Source organism: Cyprinus carpio, chromosome B5 (assembly GCF_018340385.1).
Source record: "Cyprinus carpio isolate SPL01 chromosome B5, ASM1834038v1, whole genome shotgun sequence".
Classification (NCBI taxonomy): Eukaryota; Metazoa; Chordata; class Actinopteri; order Cypriniformes; family Cyprinidae; genus Cyprinus; species Cyprinus carpio.
In genome coordinates, this window is record NC_056601.1 from 4,839,375 (window position 1) to 4,863,951 (window position 24,577).

The window sequence follows — 24,577 nt, forward strand, 5'->3', positions numbered from 1 at the left end:
ATCCGAATAAAAATCGTATGGCCAGTTTGCATAACTGCTGCAATGAGCATCAAGCCAGACACTGGACTCTCCTTTCAACGTTTGCGCTTGTGCATGTGGTGTTTTTATACAGTCCAAACAAACACCCCACAATCAACACTTGCTCAAATGTTAAGAAGTAGCAATTTAGCAGGCGCTTTTATCCACAAGTGCTACAGACCCAGTCCTTCTGAAGGTCTCAAGGGACCAATGATGATTCTGTGGATCGAAACAGCAACCCTCTGGTGACCGACCACACTAATGATAAGCCTTTAGAGGAATCAAGCAGCACTACACTGGTTATGAAGCTCTAAAAACAGTTGCAGTGAAGCACTTTACCATTAATCTCTTTCTACGCAAACCTGTTTAACTGTCAGCTGCTGCTGTGCTGCATGTACTACATTTACATGCACAGCAGGCGCTTATTTGCTCAGCAGGTGGCTTGTATTGCATTTGTGATGAGGATTATTTGTAAGTGAGTTATTATAAATATGATCATCTCTTCATTCAGAGCTTTTGACTTGATCTCATGGTCTTTTGCTAGTTTAGTGGAACATGTCAGTCAGCTGTGCAGAGCTCCAGCTGTGTAGCTGTCAGACGTGATAAAAGATGACAAAATTAAGATGACTTAAGGTGTTTTTCGACGTTAAAATACCTTCTACCAACCTAATCTGTACAGACAACTATAAGTAAGGTAATCCTACACGGAAATTTCCTGAAAAATGTAAGTGTCAATGACAAACGATAATGTTTGAGATACAAATTCACAGCTGAAATGACACATTAGTCAGTAGAAATTTGTCTTAAATCTGTCTTTATTTACAAAATATACTTAAATGTTTAAGAGTTGGATGCAGTCATGCAAAGGGACAGATTGTTGTTTTCCTCAGGATGTATCTTGACCATTTCATAATTTTCTATTCGCTTTTTTAATTATTAACAGGGCATGGAGGAGGAGGAGAAGGGGAGCAGAAGCTGGGGCATGAAAAGAGGAGGCTTTAATGAGGGAAAGGCCGTTTTCATTCTTACTGTACATGCAAGTTCACTTAGAAATCAAACAGGAGACAGTTTTAGAAAATCTTCAAAATAAATATGCATTTTACCATCTAAACAAATGTTAAGAATTTAAACACACTTTATCAGCATTGATAAAATCAAAGATCTGTTTTCTCTTTTTTTAACATCAGTTTAACAGTTCATATTTTATCTCGGTGACAATCGCAGTTCATTAAAGTATTTTAAAACAAAAACGTAATTACAAACTATTAAACATTTTGTTGTTTCCTAAGCCTGACCTTAAAAAGAACTGATCTAAACAGAAAACTGATTATGATTTTTGTTGTTGTTGCTGCTGATCTTATATCAATGTGCTGTCACTATTTATTTCCTATGTTTCATAATAAAGTATTCTGGCAAATAAATTCAGAATCTTAAACTCTTGTTGGGTTTATAGTACAGAACATAGAGACATATTCTCTCTCTCTCACACACACACACTATGAATTCACTCCCACTATAGTAAATACGCTATGATTAGAACTCTAAATAAAATGCAAATTGTGAAAGGGAACCAATATTGACATTATTTCTCTGATGCCATAATGTATCTGAAATTATTATTTACATTATTCATAACAATTATGTTGATGAGGACACAGAATCACAGCACAAACTTTAAATGAATAAGCAGAATCCTTCAAAAATATGTCATACAATTTGCATAAAATGTTTGTCTGCAGACACTCCTTCTAGTGAGAGTTGTCATGGAGACAAGCTGACTGTCACTCATTAAACACTGTGAGCACTGATCATGATATCAACCAAATCAAACCTCTTATCGCTGTGTGTCTATCTCTCTCTTGCTCCTTTTCTGCCTTTCCCTCTCAAAATAAGAATAAATTGAGATATGGTTTTATACCCAGCACCCAGCAGAACATCTCCAGGACTTTGGTGAGATGGTCTGCATGATTTGATGTTTTGCCACTGGTTCAGTAAGGCACTGAGAGAGGGCGGTCGGGCGGCTGGCTGGCTGGCTGTTTGGTCCACCGATAGTCTGTCGCGTGATTATTGGTTCGGGTTGTAGTCAGAGCCGAGAAGACAAGTGTTCTGGTGAGATGAGTTTTGGTTGGGTGCTTGTCCACTTTCTAAAGGGAATCGCAGTCGACTCAAAGAGAAGGAGAGTCTATCCCATGCCACATACCACATGATCAGCAAGGGACAGGCTTCCAATCTGAGAATAAGAAAAGAGAGCATCCGACTCATTTGAGACTTGCAGACACATATGCTCTTTTGACAATAACAGAACAATTCAATCAGACAAAAGGCAAATCAACAAAGTGCTGATCTAAATGCAGAATGTCTGAAGAGATGGAGTCCCTGATTCATGATAAAAAATTTAAAGCTGCTGTAAATTCCACCTGACTATAAGCGTGGTCTAATTAGCACTATTTCAGCAACCATTGTCTGCTGTCAATAGTGTAGTGGTGTATGACACACAACTCATGGGAAAGTAACTTTCAAGCAATTTCACTTAACCAACTTAAAGCAGATGCAAAGTCTGTGTGAGGAATTATTTAACCCTTAAGCAACATTTCTGATTGCATGGATTCCTATTGAAAATTTGCAGAACAAACGGTAAATGTGACTGAACCTTAAAGTGTTGAATTAGAGACCACCTCTATCCCTGACAGTTTGCAGGTGCCCTGAAGTTTTATGATTGCATTCAAGTTTTATGATTTTGTTACCGGTTACAAATAGCTCATGTTACATACTGTAGTCACTACTTACTGTCTAGTTATTTATGTTGTATATTGTTAATCTTTTAAATAAGTATTTATTTTATATACACTATCATTCGTAAGTTTAAGGTCAGTACAAATTTTTTTATACCAAATGCATCCTGTTCCTTTGAACTTTCAATTCATAAAAGAATATCACGATGTTCACCAAAATATTAAGCAGAACAACAGTTTTTAACATTGATAATCAGAAAGTCTGCATATTAATATGATTTCTGAAGGATCATGTGACAGTGATGACTGAAGTAATGGCTGCTGAAAATTCAGCTTTGCATCACAGGAGTAAATTACATCTAAAACATGTTAAAATAGAAAACAGTAATTTTAAAAATGTCAAATTTATTTAAAAATAAATCACTATTTTGACTATTTAAAATCAAACAAAAACAGCCATGGTGAATATAATAGACATCTTTAAAAAAAAAAATCTTGCCAACCTCACACTTTTGAATGGTAGTGTAAGTTGTCATTTTATAAAGCAACATCTGGCTAACATGACTTGGCCACACTCAGATTCTTGTTTCTTTTATGTTTACAAAGCTTAGGGCAGATACAGAGACAAGTGTGATTTCTCAGGACAACTCTTTTAGTGACATCTGTCAAATAGCAGGAGCAGTTCATAAGTGTTATTCTAAAAAAAACAGCAGGTTTAACACAGTGAGAAACTTTACTTACCTCAGAACTGAACAACAACTCTGATCTCATCAGAAGTGGACCTCTCATCATTAATACCTTTTTCTTTAAAAACGGTATTACTAACAAACAATCAAAACACACAGAAAACGAACCATTATATTTTGACGCTCTCTGTTCCGTAGACGTTATAGCCCTCTCTGTATGTGGTGAAACTCTGTGCGGTGGATGGAGGAGCTGGTTTGAAGTTCTGGGCATTTTTGGCAAGTTTGAGGCGTTTGGTCTCATGGTGCGACTTATAGCAGAACTCCACCAGAGCCACAGTCATGGCCAGACCCAGACCCCCCACCAGGATATAGAACACACCAGCCACGTTACTGAGACTCAGCGCGCTGGTCTTATCCTGCAGGGGGGAGACACAGTTAGTACAGAAGTAGTGTACTTGGATGCAAACCAAACTATGATATAATAATTAACAAAATAAACCATGCATTACCAGCATGCTCTCTTTCACACTCACACACACAGCAGCGTATCGTCACTTTCACTCTTTGCGCACCAGGGGTTGCACGACAAGTCAATTCACTGGGTCTGTGTCGACTAGTCATGGTTCAAATGGCTTCAGTTGTGCTAGTTCTATATGCTTCTGACAGCAGGAGGATAATTTCTCTGTCTATAAACTGCGTTTCTGTGGAGATGCATGCTGTTAGCTTTGTATAATAAGCTATAATAGCAAGAAATGCTCGAAATTACATTGCTCGAATTAATTAACTTTCTCGTTAGTCTAAAAACAGCTTATATCGAAGCCAGTCTGCCAAAATGACAGCTTGTGGAATATGTCACTATATGACATAATAGTATGGCTAAACACCACCTCAGCTGAAGATGATCAAAGCCTGTTTCTACATCACTGCCTGTTTAGCCCCGCCCACCAATTGGTGCATGCAGTATAAATAACGAGAATGGCAAATTAAGGTTTACACAGAAACCAAACGATAAAGATGGCTCCAAAGACAAGACGCTGTGCAGTGCCAAGTTGTGGAAACAGTCTTTGCATTTTCTTCTCTCTGATCCCAATGTTAGAAAAGAGTGGCTGAACTTTATTTTTAATGTTAAAGTTCCAGACCGCATCAGTAAGAATTTAGTTCTTTGTTCACTTCATTTTACTGCGGATTCATTTACAAACAAAGCACAATTTAATGCAGTATTTTCAAAAAGATTGAAAATAAAAGATGATGCTGCGCCAGCTATATTGGATCCGACAGAAATGTCGCACAAGACAAGGTTCTGCACCTAAAATGACTCTTCCATTGCATTGTTGTCAAATAAACCCTTTTTGGCCCTTTATTTTTAAGCATATGCTCAAATATACTGGAAATGATTCAAATCAACACAGAGTAGTTTACTTTCAGAAAGCATGTTATAAGTGCTGCAGAATTCGGAGATTCATTTCAAGCCAAATTGATCCAAAGTTATTGCAAACTGCTCTGAAACTAAATTAATTTATATTAAGTGGAGCTCAAAGGCTGACAGAAACCATAAGCGACTGAGACATGACTGCTTTTTTGTAGAATGAATCTGGAAATGGCAATTTCTCACCTGATTCAGCCGAGTGGACTTTCTGTGCACTCTGAAACTCTCCATTAAAGCAGAATTACACTTGCCAGAGACAGCAAAGGCTGCTGTTGTTGAATCATATGAATACGGTAAACTGTGATCTGCTGACTAGTCGACCACTTTCCACCCAGTCAAAATGAGAAGCCGTGCAAGCCCTATTACACACATACTGCACGCAATTTGCTTGGAGGGAAAGAAGATGAGCTAAATAAAAAGGGGTTCTTGAGGGGTGTATTCAAAAGGGCATCAAATCAATATGAGATGTGCCCAGAGGTCAAAGATTAATGTATTAAAAGCTCAGGCAGCTCAAGAGAGGAAGAAATTATTCCCTCTATCCTCTCATACCTTCTTCACTCTATTGGCGAAAGAGACAGTGAAACACTGCTCTCACACAGAACACACACACACACACACACACACACACACACACACACACACACACACACACACACACACACACACACACACACACACACAGAGCCAGCTCTGAGCCTCTCGCCCCCTCTAGAGGTGAAGTTGGGTCAGTACAGAAACATGACAAATAAGCTGCCATCAGAGAGCTACAGTCGGATCCTCTGGCTTCTTCGGTCTGCCATCTTAACAGAGGAAGTGAGGAAGAGGAGAAGGAGGGGGAAGAATATTGATGTTACTATGGCAATTCCCCTCTCTGAACTACTTCTGCAAGCTTCACAGCCTTCAAAACTCATTAACAGACACCTGCATGCGACCAATGCCACACCTCAAAACACAGACAAGCCTAAACAGGACTGGGTTCTGCTGCTGTGACCACCAGCCTGACACTCTGACACACACGAACACGGTCTGTCTTCACTAAAAGCCTGCGAAAGGGCAGCATAGCAGCAGAGGACTAGGAGTATTACTCTTTTGAATGCAAAGCCTGAGACCTGTTTTTGAATACGGTTACCATGGTTACAGGCTCATATAGTCAGTGGTATAGCCTCTGTTGTGCATATGCTTATGAAATTACCAAGGATATGCCCCAGGTGACTTCAGCAGATTTGATCCACCTTCAAATAATTTAACGCATTCAGACTCCTACTTACTCCCTATATTAGCATTACACAATGCATCAATTAGAAATACTTTGTAAATGACTGTGCTTCTTTTAAATTCTCATTCTGATGATTAATGTCTATGAATGTTGCCCAGAGACTATTTATGCACAAATCAGTAAACACAACAGCAATACTGAGAACGAGGCCATGTCACAGCAGCAGAAGAGAACAAATCTAATGAAATACTTAATTGTTACGAATGCTTGCTACAAGATACTGTTATGTAACACTTAATTACTACATCATTAAAATAATGAATTATTGTGCGGTGAATAAATTCTTGTGTGTGTGTGTGGGGGGGGGGGGGGGTGTCTGTTGTGTTGCTTCATTATTGCTAAAGGTTTTGATTTTGTCCTACATAATGTTAAAACAAACAAACAAAAAAACTGCATACAGTGTGTAAAGATGATTTCACAATGAAGTGAATCCAGCTGGAGCCAAATCCATTGGATTTACATTAAAACCGGTAAGTAACGCTGGGACTCGTTACAATATTTGTAGAATATGAATATGTTTGTTTGTTAGAAGTAGATGAGTGAGCAGACTAACCTTACTCCCAGAGTCTTTGGTCCCACATTCACCCTTATCGTACCACCACTTGTTTTTCAGCTTGTCTAAGATGCCTTGTTCACTGAGTTTCAACACTGCAAGGTTTACAGGAGTTCTTCACGAGGGGAAATAACATAAATAACATGGCACCGTTATGTTATTTTATGTTATTAAAACTTAAACCTACCGAATATCTGTTAACCAAAGCGATACTGTAGGACAACTGGCCTTGTGCTGTTGATATTGTAGACAGCGAGAGAATAAGAGAGAGAGAGATAGATGGAGAGAGAGAGAGAGGGAATGCAGGCAGGGCTAGCCTCAGTGTTACCTTCGACCTTTGATCTGGCAGTGCTACCTACTGTTATCGCTTTGAGTAATCGGCACTCACTGTTCCAACAGAGGCAGAGAGAGTAACCAACACAGAGCATAATTACAAAGAGCATTGGGCAGATGAGTTTGGTTACTGTAATTGTGGTGTGAATGCAGCTCCTCTAACCTAGTATTCAGCAAGCCGGATCCATCGGGAGAAAAAACCCTTACTTGACTAACAGACAAACAGGACCCAGCAGTCAGAAGGGGAACCGGTCTGTGGTGGGTGAGGGCTGAAGCCAAACATCTTACAAACAAAAATGCCTAGCCCTTATGGAAGTCAGCACATAAATAATAACTAAATATTAATATTAGAGCGGGATTTGTAGATATTTGCATAATGCACCCTTTTAAATTTTTTTTTGCCACAAATCATTTGTTTCCAGGGCAGCAGACAAACAACGGAAACAGTATCGATCGACGATGTTACTATTCCTTCTGGGCATTTCGTTTTGTAAGATGTTAGTATGTCATCAGTAGGACTGCTGGGAAACTCAGTTTATTTTCCTTCTGCTAAATGATGAGAGTCGCAATCCAGCAAAGCAAATATGCCATACTTACCACCGTAACGAAAGCCAGCTTCAGACATCGAATGGTTTGATACCTGACGAATAATACCTTGAAACAATGAGATCTGTTTATTGAGACATGGACCTATTGCTTGAGTACATTCAGCTTGTATTTATGTGTATCTATAAGTGAAAATCCACAATATTGTTTCATTTTCAACTCTACTCATGCAACAGCACTTTACAAATTTGGTTTCTCCAGTTTTCATTCAAATTTTAAATTTCATTCAAAATTCTAAATTATTACTAAACATTGCTACTACTTCAACAACAGTGCGTTCTGAATCCTGAATATGTTCAGTAATTGAATACGGTTTATGAGTGTACACACCTGTTGAACTGACTCAGAACTCAGGATTATGTCAAATCACCAACAGCTAAATACAACTGGATCTGTCAGTAATCCATGCATAAAAAAGAGGCCCTAATACTGATATCTTTGCTATGTGAAGCATTGAGATCTGTGTATTTTAAAAGTTTTTGTGCGTTAATAGAATGGTATACTCGCTGGGTTTGCTGAATTACTCCATTCATGCATTTTGGATCAGACTCAGGTCAATAAATGAGAAACATGCAGCTGTGATGTCATAACAGACTAGACACCCTCCACCCAGAATGCTCAACTTATCAATGCTCAGACTAGGCAGCCATTTTGGTCTCAGAGTTTAGATCTCAGGTGCCACTCATGAGCAAGAGCCAAATACTGCAATGAACTTGCATTTGAAGACCAATCAGGACTGAGTGGGGCTGCCTTGCCCTCATGATAGGCTGAACACAGGGTGATCATTCTGCAGGCACAGGGGCTAAAGAAAAGCGGCCATAAATTCATTGAAAAGTGTGTGCGTGTATAATGAATTTGTGCTTGTTTGTGGTCATCTGTGCATTCGTATGTAGATGAATGTGGTGTGTTTTCTGAGTCTACAATACGGCACCAGATCTTTCTCCACCTTTGTTTTCTAGGAGTGTTTAATTAGAATTCTCACGTTTTCCTGTGATGTTTTATCCTTTCAGGAATGTCTGGCTCCAGCAGGCTTGTATTTTTCTTTAATCTCATCAACAAGGAAGCTACGGGCTTTTCCATGGGTTACACACCAATTCAGGGAATAATCTGAGAAAGCTGGCGGCTCCAAAGGGATTTGCATACTTGTGGCAGGAAGTTGGCCAAAGATTTAAAAAAAATTATAATAATAAAAAAAATAATAATCTGGCTGTTTGATTGGTCACGTGAAGATACACAATCCTCACACTTCTCTTTTGCCACTACCAACAATTTGTTCACAAACAAACAATCACTCAACATGCCCTCCAAATGTTTGGCTTAGTAATTTGAACAATATCAGCATAAATCCTTGGCATTTGTAAAAAATTCACAAGGGACAACACAAACTTTAAAAAAAAACCATTTAAACTAAAAATTTGATTTCAGAACACATAAAAATACTTTTACGTTTAAAAGAAACCCAAGTTAAATTTAATCCAGTAATTAGGCATCACAGCTGACTATGGTGTTTGTATACTGCTATTAATACGTAATCGAGAACAACTTCATTATTGCTGGTCTTCAATGATAGCTGCAAGTTTCTTGAATGCATTTAAACAGAAAAAATGCTAAATATTTATGCTGATATTGTCCAAAACCCCACTTCATCTAGGGCATTTCCAAACTTCAAGAGGGTGTCGTAAACTACAACGTGCTACAACACTATTAAAGGAAGAGTTCACCCCAAAAAATAAAAATGTGTCCTTGTGTCGTTCCAAACCAGTATGACTTTATTTCTTCTAAAATGTTATCAAAAATTACAGTTTCAAGGCCCTATGAAATACGTTTTCAAATTTAGTTTTATTTTGACCAAATTCTGTTTTCCATTCTTTTATGGTTTCATTAAATTTTAATATTCAAAAGCATCTCTAATTAATTGATCTTATAAAAAAAAAAAAAAAATCAAATAAACTTTTGTTGTTGTTTGAAAAATACTGTTGTGTATATTTTAAATAAATACTTAATAATTTTTCTGGTAAATATTCCTTAAAGAATAAAAATGTTATTAATAGTAGTAGTACTATCATTACATTAAGTAATATATTTCTGTCAAAGTTTCTTCAAGTTAAGCTGAACTTTTATTTTGGTGGGTTGCTGTGAAGACCTTGTGATGGAAATATTTTCATGTCTCAGTAGGAGTCAAAAGGGCATGTTCAGAAAAGTGCAGACTAAGGATGCTCAGATCAAAGACCGTGTCTCTATGATTAAATAATCTATACTTACCCAAAAAGTGCTTAAAACAGTAGAACAGTCAAATGACAAACCAATGACCAGATCAGTATAACCAAATACAGGGAAGAAGACTTGAGTGACATTGATTTTTACTCAACAACAAGGTATAAATGTTCATGTATCCTTCTGTTCAGATAGTCTCTCTTAGTTGTTGTGACCAGTGGGCTCCCGGCCATGAATAAAACTTTAATTCACGCAAAGAGCAACTTGGGAGTAGTGTCTGGTATATGCTACGCAGCTGAGGAACAGAAGTACTAAAGATTCTACGCTCACAAGACCACCACACCACATCACGGAAATCATATGGCCCTACCATTGTATGGACAAAATATCTTTATGTTTGACCAAAAAATAAAAGTCACTGGTTTGGAACGACATGAGTACAGTAAATGATGACAGAACTTACACTTTTGGGTGAGCTATCCCTTAAACATAATAATAAACATCAAACGGCCTCAGGCAATCCTAAATGCTTTAGAAAAGTACAGGAAACTATTTTCCAGAGCAGTTTTGGTCTTGTTAATACTGTCTACTCTCTCTTTTTTTCTCTTTCTTGATAGCCCTTTAAATCCTGGAAATCTGGTAGACACAAACAGTAAATTTTCTGATGATCTGATATTACAGATCAGAAGAGAGCCAGAGAGGGCCTAGTCTCATCTACCTGGAACAAGCTGTTTTTTTCACCACACAAACAAACCCACAAGGCGGCTTCGCAATAACCTAAGCATCCTAATAAGCTGCGCTCCTGGTGACCCTGACCTTGCTCCACACATCCACCCACTCGAGCCTTTATTCCTCTCCTCCTCTGCTTCCTTTCCTCCATTAGCCAAGTAAAGGGTCACATCTGATCACAGTTTGCCTTATCATTGCTGACATTAACTGCGGCCGTCACAGTGGTGCTAATGTCCTTGGGTCATTAGGCTCAGTTTGCTCGTGTTCACCCCTGAGGGTCACGGTACTGTTGCCAGGGGTCATAGGTCACAGCCTTGCCGATTACTCGTAGCTAGAAAATGGTTGTTTGGGTGAGATTGAGGCTGACCTTCGAGTCCCCTCCCCTGCTGCCGCACTCGCCCTTGTCGTACCACCATTTATTTTTCAGCTTGTCCAGCAGGCCCTGCTCATTCAGTTTTAACACCGCCAGGTTTACAGCGCTTCTTCAAACGATAAACACAGCTCATAAGAAAAGGGACAGGTTCGTGAGAAATCTAATGAGACTGCAGCAACTGGCAGTTGCTTTTTTGTTAGGGGTCAGTACAAGAGGAGAGACCGGTTAACTGGTGAAGTGGTTGGAGCGCTCGATTGGTTAACTGGTGAACTAGTTGGACCATTCGATTGGTTAATTGCGCCAGCTACTGGGTACAGACAGAAGCGTGTGTGCAAGTGAGGTGCTTGTGGTGCAGAGAGAAACAGAAAGAAGTGAGAGGAAGAAAAAGAGGTGGAGTGCTGGTGAGTGATGGGAAGGAAACAGCGTATGGCATGACATGCTTGGCAGCAGGCAGTACAGCACCGGTGCAGAGAAAACCCCCCCCCCAAAAAAACAATCCAACCATACAAACATTACAGAACTGCAAAAAAACACAGCACAAAGCAAAGGACAAAGAAGACAAAAAGAGGGAGGAAGATGACAAGAAAAAGGGGGTAGGAAATCAACAGCAACAGGCATTACACTGTAAAAATGGACTGCAAATGAAGTTAAGTGACATTTCTGTAGAGAGAAACATTACCGCAACAAACATGACTAAAGAAAAAGAAACTTAACACAAAGACACGTTTACCTTATCATGTACCGTGAGAGAAAGAGAGAGAGACAGGCAGAGTGAAAGCAAAAAAGAAGGAAAAAGAGTTCCAAGGAAAGAGAGAATGAGAAAAGGTAGAGGGTGAGAGAATAGGAATGATAAACAGAACATGAACGAGACAGAGAGAAGAGAGAGATGGGGGAATCAGGGTAGGTGGAATACTATAACAACAGAGTGAATTGTTATATTATTCCACCCACCTTAATGCCGACCCTTTGGGCGTGGCCACACCGTAGCCCTTGGAGTCCAGGTTCCCTCCCACCTTCATAGTGTCACACGGCTTTCTCTGCTCGATGTATTCGTTCATCGTGGACTCCAGCAGGAACGCAAACTTCCCCTTCGACTTGCGGACCCGGGCCACTCCGTCGGGGGTGGTCTTAACAAACACTGACGGCTCGGCTGACTTCATGTAAGACCACATCTTTTCATAGACAGCGATCTTTGAACGCTGAAAGAGAGAGAGAGGACAAAGAGGAAATAATTGAAAGGTTAAGAGAGAGACGTGGGAATTTCGTGACCTTTTACAAATAAGAAAGCGCAGGAATGGACTGGGACTTCTGTGAACTATACCAGCCACCATGAATAATACTCCACTATATTATTAGAAAAGTAGCTACATTTGGTCACATATATGATGGGTACCAGGAGCATTTCTAGCCAATCATCAGTATTTAGGTACAGTGCCCCCAACAAAAATTGTCTCTATATTTAAATACTGTTTTGGGTATAGGGATACAAATTGTGTACACCTGTCAATGTTTCTTGTTCCTAAGCTGTTCACGCAATAAGCGGTTTCCTCAGTGGCGACAGACAAGTTGTTTCATACAACAGAATGTAGGTAAATATCACCTCATCCAGGGAGCTTTTTGTTTTCTGTCTTATAAAATATCTCATTTTGATGTGAGAAACTGCTGCATCTGAATGAATCGAACTGAAGATTTCTAGATCTTATTAGATCAATAGTGATTCGCTGGCATCTCTAGATCTGATTTTAAACAGATGATTAAAAACATACAGAAATATTATCAGAGAAAATGATCCTCAGGACAGTATATGGAAATCTAAACTGTCAGGCAAAGATTTATCAGTAATATTTTACTGGGGCACAGCAGTAAAAATGGTCCATCTAGGATATTCCATTTAAATGTGCATTAAATTCAAAACCTGAAAAACACCATTTCAATCAAAAAACATTTCAGATGTCTCGCAACAACCCACCCCAGACACGTTATCAAATAAAGATCTCAAACTTTTCTCTCAATTAGCATTTTGTACAAGATTTTTCAGGAACGCTTGATCTTAAATAGTCCTGCTGTCAGGAGACTAAACCCGAAGAGCATCAAAGCATAAAATCTTAGAAAATTAGAATATAAAATTAAGACCCCTTGAAATAATCACTTAACAGGTCCTTCACATTGTCTGTCCAACCAAGGCCATTACAAACAAGCTCTGCATCAAAAATGAGTATGACTCACTGACTACAGTATAAGAAAAAAACCAAAAACATGTCAACACACAGTTCTCCCACACAACATTCTCACACTAAGAATGCATGGAATGAATGAATGAAAGTACAGAGAAATCATGGCTCTACTTATCCTTGTAATTGTGCTGCAATTCTGCATTTGAGGTGATTTAAAGTTGCATAAGCCAAAATATTCTGTGCCTATCTCTTGCGAGGGTAGCTATAAATGGCCATATAGCGGACAGGATATCTCTGGAGAAAACACACACACACACTCACACCTAAATTTATTAGGACAAACACACACACTCCTTTATAGGACAGAGTTTTACACATATACACTCACACATATCGTACATGTAAGTAGGTTAACTTGACCTCCAAACAGCTGGTGTAGGAGTGTATGTGAATGTGTTTTTCTCGAGTTTTTGGCACAAACTGTAGAATTCAAAGCAGGAAGTGTGTAATTTCTGTTCCACTAGCAGCACCAAATGCAAATTCAAAAATTATAACTCTTTTCAGATCTCTGACATGATAAACATATCATACCAACTTATACTACTTGATGAGCTGTGTCTGGCCAGTCCAATCCTCAAGTACATAACACAGCCATTAATCATGATGGACACTTAATTGACTTTTAATATTTGATTAAAAATGATGATTTTTTATATTTGATCCAATATATTTCATTCTGCAAAACCCTAAACCTTTTTTGTATTTTAACATTATCATTAAACTATTAATATCTTCTTCTAAAGAATAGTTCACAAAAAACGAAGACTTTCTCAGATTGCAAAAGGAATCCACGCAAGCAAAATTAATATTGTAAAATGTGTAGAAATCCTTTTTGAGTTGAATATATTTTAAAATGTATTTTTTTCTGTAATGGCAAAGCAGCCGTAAATCTTCAATGTCACATAATCCTTGAGAAATCATTCTAATATGCTGATTTGGTGCTTAAGTAACATTTGTTATTATTATCAGTGTTGAATACAGTTGCAGTGCTTATATTTTGTGGTAACTCTTGATACATTGTTTTTTTCAGGATTCTGTGACAAATGGAAAGTTCAAAAGAACTGCATGTATTAAAAAAAGTTTGATCAATGTAATGCATCCTTGCTAAATACTAGTCATACAGGCTACAATTTTATGATGCTTTTGCATCCTTTTTTTTTTTTTTTTTTTTTTTTATGTTTGAAATGTTAGTTCTCATTCATTGTAATTTCATGTAAAAGACTACTGACATAATTTCTCCATTTGTGCTGCATGGAAGAAATAAAGCCATCAAGTTTAGAATGACTGCTTGTTTTGTGATGATTGTTCCACAATAAACCCAAAATAGTTTTTCTGCCTAAAAACCTAAACTCAAACCAACATTACCATCTAATCAAGGCTGAGTTACATTAACTACTTGCTAGGATAGTTTGCTGCAATAATGCGTTATGAACACAAGGTGGAGACTGTCTCCACATCAAATTCAGCCAGCATCTGTGTCGGCTGCTCTCCTGTCATCTTTGCTCTGATCAGGTTTGTTAACAGATGATGACTCATGAAACAGAGAGGAGCAAAAGGGCACCTCATTTCATGTGTTCTCCATCTCAATCTCCAACCATTCTATAGTGGGTCTGTGAGGTGACAGTGACTGATTACGTGTCTGTGAATACATATACATGTATATCTGCTTTCATTCACGTGCGCGCACACACACACACACACACACACATAGCAAGTAATTGTGACATTAAGGTGAAATGACAGGATGAGCTCATCAGCAGTGGTGTATCTGGGTCATCTTAAAACTGCCATGTTCCCTGTCATCTCAAAACACACACACACACTCTGCCTCTAGCTAGCTCACATGAAAAACGGTTTCTGGCTAAAATTCAGTAAAACATGTCTTTAGTCAAAGATGGTCGTATGGTCTGTGGTGACACGTCTTTGTCAGATTGCCAACTGACTGTCATCGCAGTTTTGTCTCAGAACTTCTTGCAAGTAAACACACGTTTCCTTTCCTTAAGACTACTTAGTTGTTGCGGATTTAAGTTGTTTAAATCAACAATAATTTACAATTCTCACCACATGAACATGTAAAATAAGCCTAAAACTGTCAAAACTGTCAAAGCAACATCAGACACTCCAACAAAGCCATATTTCAGTATCTAAAAGTAAAAGAAACATTCCAGTACTGCACATTTTGAATGTCTGCTTTAATTGACAAATCCAGTTCAGCTAATGAGTTGAATAATGCACATTAGACTTTGCTCCGACAGCAAGAAAAACGTTTTTTATTTTTTATTTTTTGCACATTTGACTCATCCGTTCAGTGCCTGAATTCCAAAAAAAAAAAAAAAAAAAAAAAACCTATCCATATATGATTTGAAAGCCGATTACAATCCTAGTTTTTTTCCTGGAAGTCTGAGGCTGAATGATCCAAAAAGTATTCTTGTCATACAGGACACAACGCATATGTAACATTATGTATTGCATAAAGTGCTTTTTTTTTGTTTCAGCATTGGTGTAGTTAGTGCAGTTTGCCTGTACAAGACTTCTTTCAAAACCATAAAAAAAATCATACCGACCCCAAACTTTTGAACAGTACTGTAGATGTAAATAAGGGCGAGATCTAAAATGTGGATCAGGAGTACGGAACACTGGCACAGAATACAAGTTTTATCATGATCAATAACCACACAGGCTTATGTGCTCATTTTGGCTAAAAATAGCAGTATTATTGCATTTGACAGTATATTTGCATTGCTTTCTTACCCTGAAGAACTCTTTGGTGGAACCGGAGTCGAGTGTTCCGTAGGCGATCTCAGTCTGCTTGGCCAGGTCTTCTGCACTCTCTATAGGAGACACCATCCTTTCCACAGTCAGGAAAGCAGCCAGATTGGCAGTGTAGGATGAAATGATGATCAGGGTGAAGAACCACCACACACCTCCAACAATACGACCAGACAGAGACCTGATATAGAGAGAGAGAGGGAAAGAGGGAGAAAGAGAAACAATAGGAGAGCAAACAAAACCCCTGTGAAAGGTTAACAATTAGTACAGATGTATAGAAACTATTACTGCCGATAAAAGATGTAAATGTCTTCAAGAAACTAACAAAACCATCACTCAATGCACAAGTGAAGCTTCTGTTTGGATAGGTTTGTCTCATGAGAGACAGTAGAAAGATGAGGATGAGAAGCACAGGGTCACAAAGAGCACCTCGGAATGAAAGACAGGAATCCAGGAGGAATTAGATGAGTAGGATGGGCAGGAAAATCGAATGAATGAATAGATGAATGATGGAATGAGTGAAGAGGGCTGAGACTCCTCCACTGAAACAGTTTATAAACACCAACTGCTGACAGTAAAATAGAGACATGCAGCAAGAACACGGTAGCCCTCCAAGAAAGAGAAAAGGTAAGTGAAAGAGAGAAAATCTGAACATTTTACAGTCAACACATGGTGAATATAAATTATTTTAGTTGGTGCCCACCCAGCATCACTAAGCAGTAGTTCTCAAAGTGTTACAAAAAAAAAAAGGTAAACAGAATTTTCCTTTATAGGTTCACTAAGCCTTTGTTATTGTGCCTGTAAAGTAAGTATAATTCATGTGTTTTTTTATTTTTTGGATGTAATAAATATAAAATATTTAGATTTAAAAAAAAATTAAAAATATATAAATATATATTTTTCCCATTACTTTAATTTAAAAAACACATTAGATTATTTTTCAAAGCATGCAGTTTTCATTGGGTTTTATGTTTAACAATTCTGTTATCATTAACAGTAAAGGCCTGTTCACAACAATGACAATAACTATAAAGATAACGATAAAGATATAGTTCTAAAAATCGCACCACAGCTATAACGATAAAGGCACGGAGAAATGATATCCTTGGAATCACTTTCAGAACTTTTTTTTTTTTTCCAGCTGATGAATGATAAAAACATTGACAGCCAATCAGAATCAATCCTACTATAACAGCTCGAGAACCGCACGCACTTAGAATAAACACACAATATCGCTCCCTGGTGTGGATGCTAATATCGTCATCTTTATAGTTATCTTTATAGTTACTGTTCTTGGTGTGAATGGAGCTTAAAAGTTTGAACAAAAAATGTATAATATGCAGTAACTGCAAAAATAATTAGCTGGCGCAGATTTGTTTATTTCAAATTGCTTGTTGTCCCCCTCATTTTTAAGTTGATTCATACAAAACAATCTGTAAAACGATTATATGTCATTACAAGTGCCAAAATTGGCTACAAATACTGACAGTTGATGATAATATTGGGGTGAATGTAGTGCAAAAGTTTCTTCAGCTTCAAAGAGGAGTATGACAAAAAAAAAAGAGAACCATTTAAAACAAGCTGTACTTCAAAAGAGAAAAAGAGGCGATAAAGACAGGAACAGCTGTAGTGACAATATCGTGACTAGGTGAATGAATGAATGAATGATGAAAGTGAAGTGATGACAATAGGTTAAGGTTAGAAGCTTACTAAAAAGTGAAACACCCCAAGTAGAATAACGTATATGCACCATGAAAGACAAGACGACCATAAAATGCAAAGATGAGGGGAGAGAGAAAAATGAGGATGGAGAGACAAGGATGGGCTAAATAATACACCAACCTTGGCGAGATATCGCATCCTTGCTGCATGAAAGCTCCAAGAGAGAACCAGAGACTGTTAAAGATGCCGAAGTCGTTGGGCGGGTCAGGGGGCGTCTGCGGATCCTTCGCCTCTTCATTCTCATCAAGATGCCATTCATATGGACTGAAACGACTCACCAGGAAGAGAACCACGCTCACACCGATGTATGCAAACACAATACACATCCAGATCTCATAGGCCAGCGGATCCAGGAAGGAGAAGACTCCTGGCTTGGACTTCTGAGGTTTCTTGATCATGATGGAAATGCCCAGACTCATGAAGGGCTTGGAGAAATCTATCACCTCCTCCCGGACAAGGGTTATAGTGAGAGGAGCCACAGCTATATCTGCTCTCTGAAAACATGGAACACAGTAAAGCTCAGTTCATAATACCAGGAAAAAATGGCTTAGATGGTTTACTATTCTCAAAATGTAATGAAAATAAAAATGCAGAACTCAGGAATGATCAGGTTGTTTGAATGCCAACAACAAATTAAAGTACCTTTGGTTCATTCTTTACATTTATCTGTATGTTATATCTTTAAGTAGCAGATGTTACCATGTACTTCTGTCCCAAAATGCCTTCTTGCCTCCATCTGCTTATGAATGGAACTCAGAACTCAATTTAAAATTCAACAAAAGTTCTAAATAGAACTTCATAATAATATTTTGTGAATAAATTCTTGACAGGATATCAAATTATAAGATCTTTTTGGTAAAAAAATAAATAAATAAAAAATAAATAAAATCACCTGAGATGATTAATTGATATGTCTCATATATTCAGGATATGTTGAATGGCACACAAAAACAAAACAAAAGCAGAGACACACACATGCACACACTTTCTAACATTCTTACAGTGAATAAAGAATAAGTTGTTTAACTTTAACAGGAATCAAATGGATGGAGCTAATTTTTGTTTTCCCCAAATAAATGCATGTTGAAGGCCTTAACCCATGCAGAGAGGCACTAATTTGGAGCTTATTGTGTAAAAACACTGACCATGACCAAAGACTTGGGTGATGTCAGCAACACCAGGATACTGGAATTCATTTTTTATTTTGTTTTTTTATTAAAAATCACACTGCAATGTCAAAATAAATAATTTGTCACAGGAAAGAATGATGAGAACAACTCTGACAAGCACCAAACTGAAATGTTAAGAAATAGCGAGAAAATCTTGCATAATATATTTTGAAAACCTACCAAAAAAAAATATTTAATGACTTTTATTTTGACAGAGTGGTCAGTGATTTTATATGAGGCCTCCTAAGTGTTGCTGGTTTCACATAGCCACTATCCCACTACACACAATTTCCAATTGCAGGATCATTTTCCCAGCACTCACCCCATATACCAACTCCCCCACCATGCCGTTCCAGGTCTTGGTCTCAGGGTCGCGTGCTCCGTATTTCCCATCAGCCACAATGGACAGTTTGTACTTTATGCCCACATGCTTTGCGATTTCTGATGCCAAGTCTACACAGTAGCCCTCATAGCGATCATTCCCTTCCAACTGCATATAATTCCTCTTGTACATTACATATGGAGCTTCCTGTTAACCAAATCAGATTAGGTTCAGCTGGCTTCACCACACACACACACACACACACACACACACACACATAAGATCACTGATTAGTCTGCAGTCATGCTGATATGTCACACATACACACTTTCACACCTCCTTCATTCTTACTCATTCACACAAACACGTATTGAAATATACACATGCACTGTGAGTCTCGTAACAAGTAATGTGACCAAGAGCCAAGCTACCAGACAAGCAGCAGCTGTGAGGAAGGCTAGTTTGAATTTAAATGGGGTTTTGGGACAGTGCTATTTAATGGTGGTTTCTGATTTCTCTAATTGGAGAGAGAAAAAGAGCGCTGACAGAGATGTGAAGTTGCAGGTCCTCTCGTTTGTAAACTCGAGTCATTTGTCAGTCTAAAGCAAGCAAGGATATGGACGTTTAGGAGACTGCCTAAAAAAAACTTTACAAACATGTATGTGTCCAGTGCATGCAGGAGGGTTAAAGAGGACAGCAGAGGTTTTCTCACATGTGTGTGCTTTTAAATCAGGCCAAATCTGATGAAACTTCAGATCAAATTTCTGCTTTGATAGCATCAGATCAAACTCATGTTTCCTTTCATCTTATTTACTGAACCCCATCATCCATATTTTCAGTCGGTTTCAAGCTATTTAAACTGGTTTCGTTACACAAGCGCGTCTGTCCAACCTGTGCAGAATGAAACATTCTTTTTACAATTTTATCTAATTAGCCTGCTTTCAATTTCTGTATCTACTTATGAGGTCATCATAGGCAGAGTCAGAAAGAGGTTGTCATCACTTTTAAATGTAGCATAAGGCAAACCTTACAGTACATTTAAATATGACTAACTAAATTTAGTGACATATTTATTTATGTAATTCTAACTGGTCTAACAAATGTTCATGCTTTTGCTATCGTAATGGGAACTTATCTGCATTAAAACAACTGTATTCCTTAACGACTGAGTTCTGAAGTTCATTTCACTTTTTCCCACTAAGATTTGGTTTCTGTGACCTTCAGGTTATGTATTATTCAGAAGATTAATTACCATATTCATCCTTTAATTAATATTCTTTCCGTTTCATCTCAGTCCTCTCCTCTATCCACCCCTGCCCTCAAGTTCTCAGAGTTCTTCATTAAGGACATAATTATGAAACTCGTTTTAAGCCCAGCTGTAATCACTGTACAGCCCCCAACCCAATTCACCTACCAGCATTCGTTCAGTTCAATTAATGTGCATTTGTTTAAACACAGCGAGTCGTCCAACGTGCAACATGTCCAGTAGGCCAAAGCATCTTGCTCCATGTGCACAGCCTGGTACACGTCCTGTCAGAAATTCTCTGGATTAAAAAGCTTTGCAATTTATTTCTATAATTTATTTAACATATGAGCTAGCAGCTAAAGTCAATACGAGAAGAAATAAAATTCTAAATAAATTTTGCTATTTAAATGTTTACGGCACGCAACACAGTTCACTCGGATGTATTCATCACTTTGGGAGTTACAAAATAAGTGCTGCTCGGTTTCTTTTTGATCCAAATCAGATTTTTTTATTTTCAGACAATGAAAATTGAGCTGTACGTCAGAAGATGTATCTCAAGAGTGGCTGAGCATTTGTATGCATTTTTATTTTGTATTATCACGGGAAGATAATATTGAAAGAACAGGCCCTGAGCTTGCTCTCAACCACGACTCCTCTTCATGCGACACCTAAATAGTCAATAATAAATCAGAGAAATCTGAAAAACAATCTAATCAAAAACGTTAATTGAACTGAATTGCTATTGAGTGGGCACTAGCCACACTCACTCAGATAACAACATCTCAACATAACATTCATCATTTTGGCATGGACAATTGTGTCATTTTTAGGAGAGTAAATAAAGAACAAACCGTCTGCACCTAGTGACTGTAATGGGCACATCTGATTGGACAGCTGGATGTTAGCGATGTAATTAAAAACAGGACCTCGGCTAGAAAACACATCTCTAAAGGGGATGTAAAACGAGAGACTCTTTTCTGATGCTTAATATTTCACACCATGTGTGTGAGACAAAAACGCATCAGCCATGTCTTTTTGTGTGTGTATTTCTTTACATTTTCTGCAATTGGCATCCAGCTTGACATCCCAGTCGTTCTGTACTTACGTTTGGTGAGGTGAAAGAAGCAGAGAAAGAGACAGCCTAACCTATTTCTTATCAAAGCCAGTATTGTGATGTCACTGCTACAACAGGCCACCGGAATGGAACACCTGAAAATGCTTTGGCACTCACACGGATACAGTTGAAACACTCTTCTGTGAGATCGACTGTTTTTTTCAACATGTAGTGAGTGAGTGCAAAGCAAAGCGAAACAGAAAAAAAAACGTCTGCCCCCCCAGAAAGCAATGCAACTGTGACACTAAACCTGAAAAGGGCAGAAGGATCATGGTTCGGTATATTTAAAAGCAGCTTTAGATAGTCCTGTACCATAATAGTAGTGACCACAATGGTTCTGTTTTCCACAGAGGAGGATTCGTTGGTAACCTGCTGCTGCTCCACTATATAAACAAATTTCTCATGTTCATTCCAGTAGCCAATCTGCAAGGGACAGAAACAGCAACAGCATAAATCGAATTCAATCAATCCACAGTCCACCAATGACAGAAATACAGCAGATTCAGTCAAGAGAATGACGATCAGTAGAAACATGAGGCTGCCCTCATGACTGACGGAGGAGGAGCGTTTAAGGTGTATGTTAAAGAGGTCATATCATGAGAAATATCATTTTCCTTGAGCTTTCAAGAGAAAATATTTAACCCACCCATATTAACAAAACATATTGTAACTAAACAAAAAGAAAGAATGGGACCATTTAATTAAGGTCTAAAAAAAGGGCACAGAAATAACTTATTTGTGTAAGTTTTAGTTTTTATCGCTACATACTGTATTATATAACACATAAATTATACATATATAGCACTCTAAAAGTGATTGTGGCGAGATTCACTGCGACAGTGTGAAATTGTGTGAATTTAGGGTAGAAACTATGCCCTCCAAGAGCCACTAACCTTTCTGGCTCCTCCCGGGGCTTCATTTCATAAACATCGATGGTGTAATTTAATCGGCGGGTCCAAAACGAGTCGAACTGAAGTATTTTCCTGTCATATCCCCTGAAACCTGAACCTGCAAGAGGAAAGCACACAGGATACAGTAACACCCACAAAATAACAAGCACAAACAAAAAAGGAAAGCATGATACAACATTATTAAACATAACGGAAGTATCATATAACCATATAGACCTTATGTAGACCCATGTCTGTGTTTCACTTCACTACTGACCATGGTATCTATGGTTCAAAACATGACAATGCTCATGGACAATGTTGTTGTTAACTCTATAATAAGTTGAGATACATCCACTTCATTAGCTTCTTCTTAACTCTTTAACAGCGATGCAACTGAAATATACAGAAGCTGCCCCAAAAAAACGCAACGTGAACACACAGTTCAAAAAGAGGGCTGTAAGCTTGTTTCTCTGGCGCATAAGGTCTACAGGTAAAAATGAATATTTCACATTCATTAAAAAACGTCATCTGTGAACAGCTTTTTCCTATCTCTGAGGCCCTTTTTGGACCCCTCCTACCATTTTGAGAGCTCTCTCAATGTCGATTTCCCTGGCTCCATGGTACAGCCGGGTTGGCAAGGCAATCGCCTGCACTGCCCTCGACGAGAGAAATATCAACACGCTGACGTCGGCTCAAATACGAAAGAAATGCTTTCGGCTATCACCAGGATGGCATCGGTGTAGTCAGTGCAGAGGTGTACTAAACATGACACAACACAAACAGATAAATGTATGGCACATGATGTATAAATAGACAAGAGGGAATTTAAGCAATATCAACATGAAACTACTGCATGACTGCTATATTAAACTCATCAGAAAATACGTTCTCATAAGTGGCACCACATCACACAAATGCACATCAAAAAAAGCATGAGAAATAAAGAGAGACAGAGACCTTCAGGGGAGTGTTTCTAGACTCTGGGAACTCTCTCTCATCGAAGCCGCTCCCAGCGCTGAAGAGAACTGCTGCACGATTGGGCTATCAGGGACTTATGATTTGGAATCCGGTGATATTTGCTCCGCCTGAAAACACCTTATCCAAACTCATGTTAGAGAATCCCTGCAGAGAACGAGGGTCAGTGGTCAAAAGTGAAAGGTCACTGACAGAAGGTTAAGAAAGAAACGATCTGGGCGTGTGTGTGTGTTGTGTTTTCTCCACAAGATTAGCCAGGATGTAATGATATCCTCGACTGTTCTTTCCTGAGACAACCACCTGGAAATAGAATGAAAGAGTGTCACCCAGCATTATGTCTGATTGTTTATGCAGACCATGAGATCAGAGTGAACGAATCACACTTTAAATTGGCAAACGACAAATTGAAAGCAAAAGCTGAAGAACTGCTGAGGGGTGATTCGGAAACTATATGGCCACTCTGTGGTCCCAGCGGTGAAAAAAAGGTGGAAAAGCTTGCTTGCGTTTTTCTTTTTATTAATAGTAAATAGCTGAATACTAGGGGACAAAAATAAAAACCACAAGCCATGAGTGACAAGGACTTTTATTGTCATTTTATGGAAAAACGCTCCTGCCATGACATTGAGTATTTAATTCAAAAGTATAATGTAAGCCAAAAAAACAAAAAAAAATTTATTTTAAATTAAAGAAAAATTCAAACACCTAATTGAAAGATTAATTCTTTTTTTTTTTTTTTTTGGATTTCTTAATAAAATTATAATTTATGGTTTATTATAATTATATAACTGTTATAATTTCAAAATAAAAATAAAAATATTTTATACAACTTAACTAATATATTTTACACACACAAATATTACTACAGAAAAATACACAATAAAAAACAAAATTTAAAAAAATGTGAAAAATTAAAATTTGTTAAATTAACTTTAAAACTGACTTATCTTAAAAATGTATTTAAATTTCAGCACTCAAACAATACTTTCCCCAAAAATGTCATTAATGCAACATTTCTAACAGTGGCAGTAATAACAATGTCCAATGACAGTTATAAATACCTAAAGAAAATAACAACATTCCATTCAATCTTTTTTTTTTTTTTTTGATGAAACAAATCAGGTCAGTAGTAGTGCCCATTTTTACATAATCAGAAATGAAAAAACTGCTTCAACCTGTTGGGCACAGTG

At 37.9% G+C, this 24,577-nt stretch overlaps 1 pseudogene; it reads right to left on the bottom strand.

The window, feature by feature from the left end:
* Window positions 1-815: 815 nt before the first annotated feature.
* Window positions 816-24,577, bottom strand: part of LOC109045275 — a 34,172-nt pseudogene continuing 10,410 nt past the window's right edge.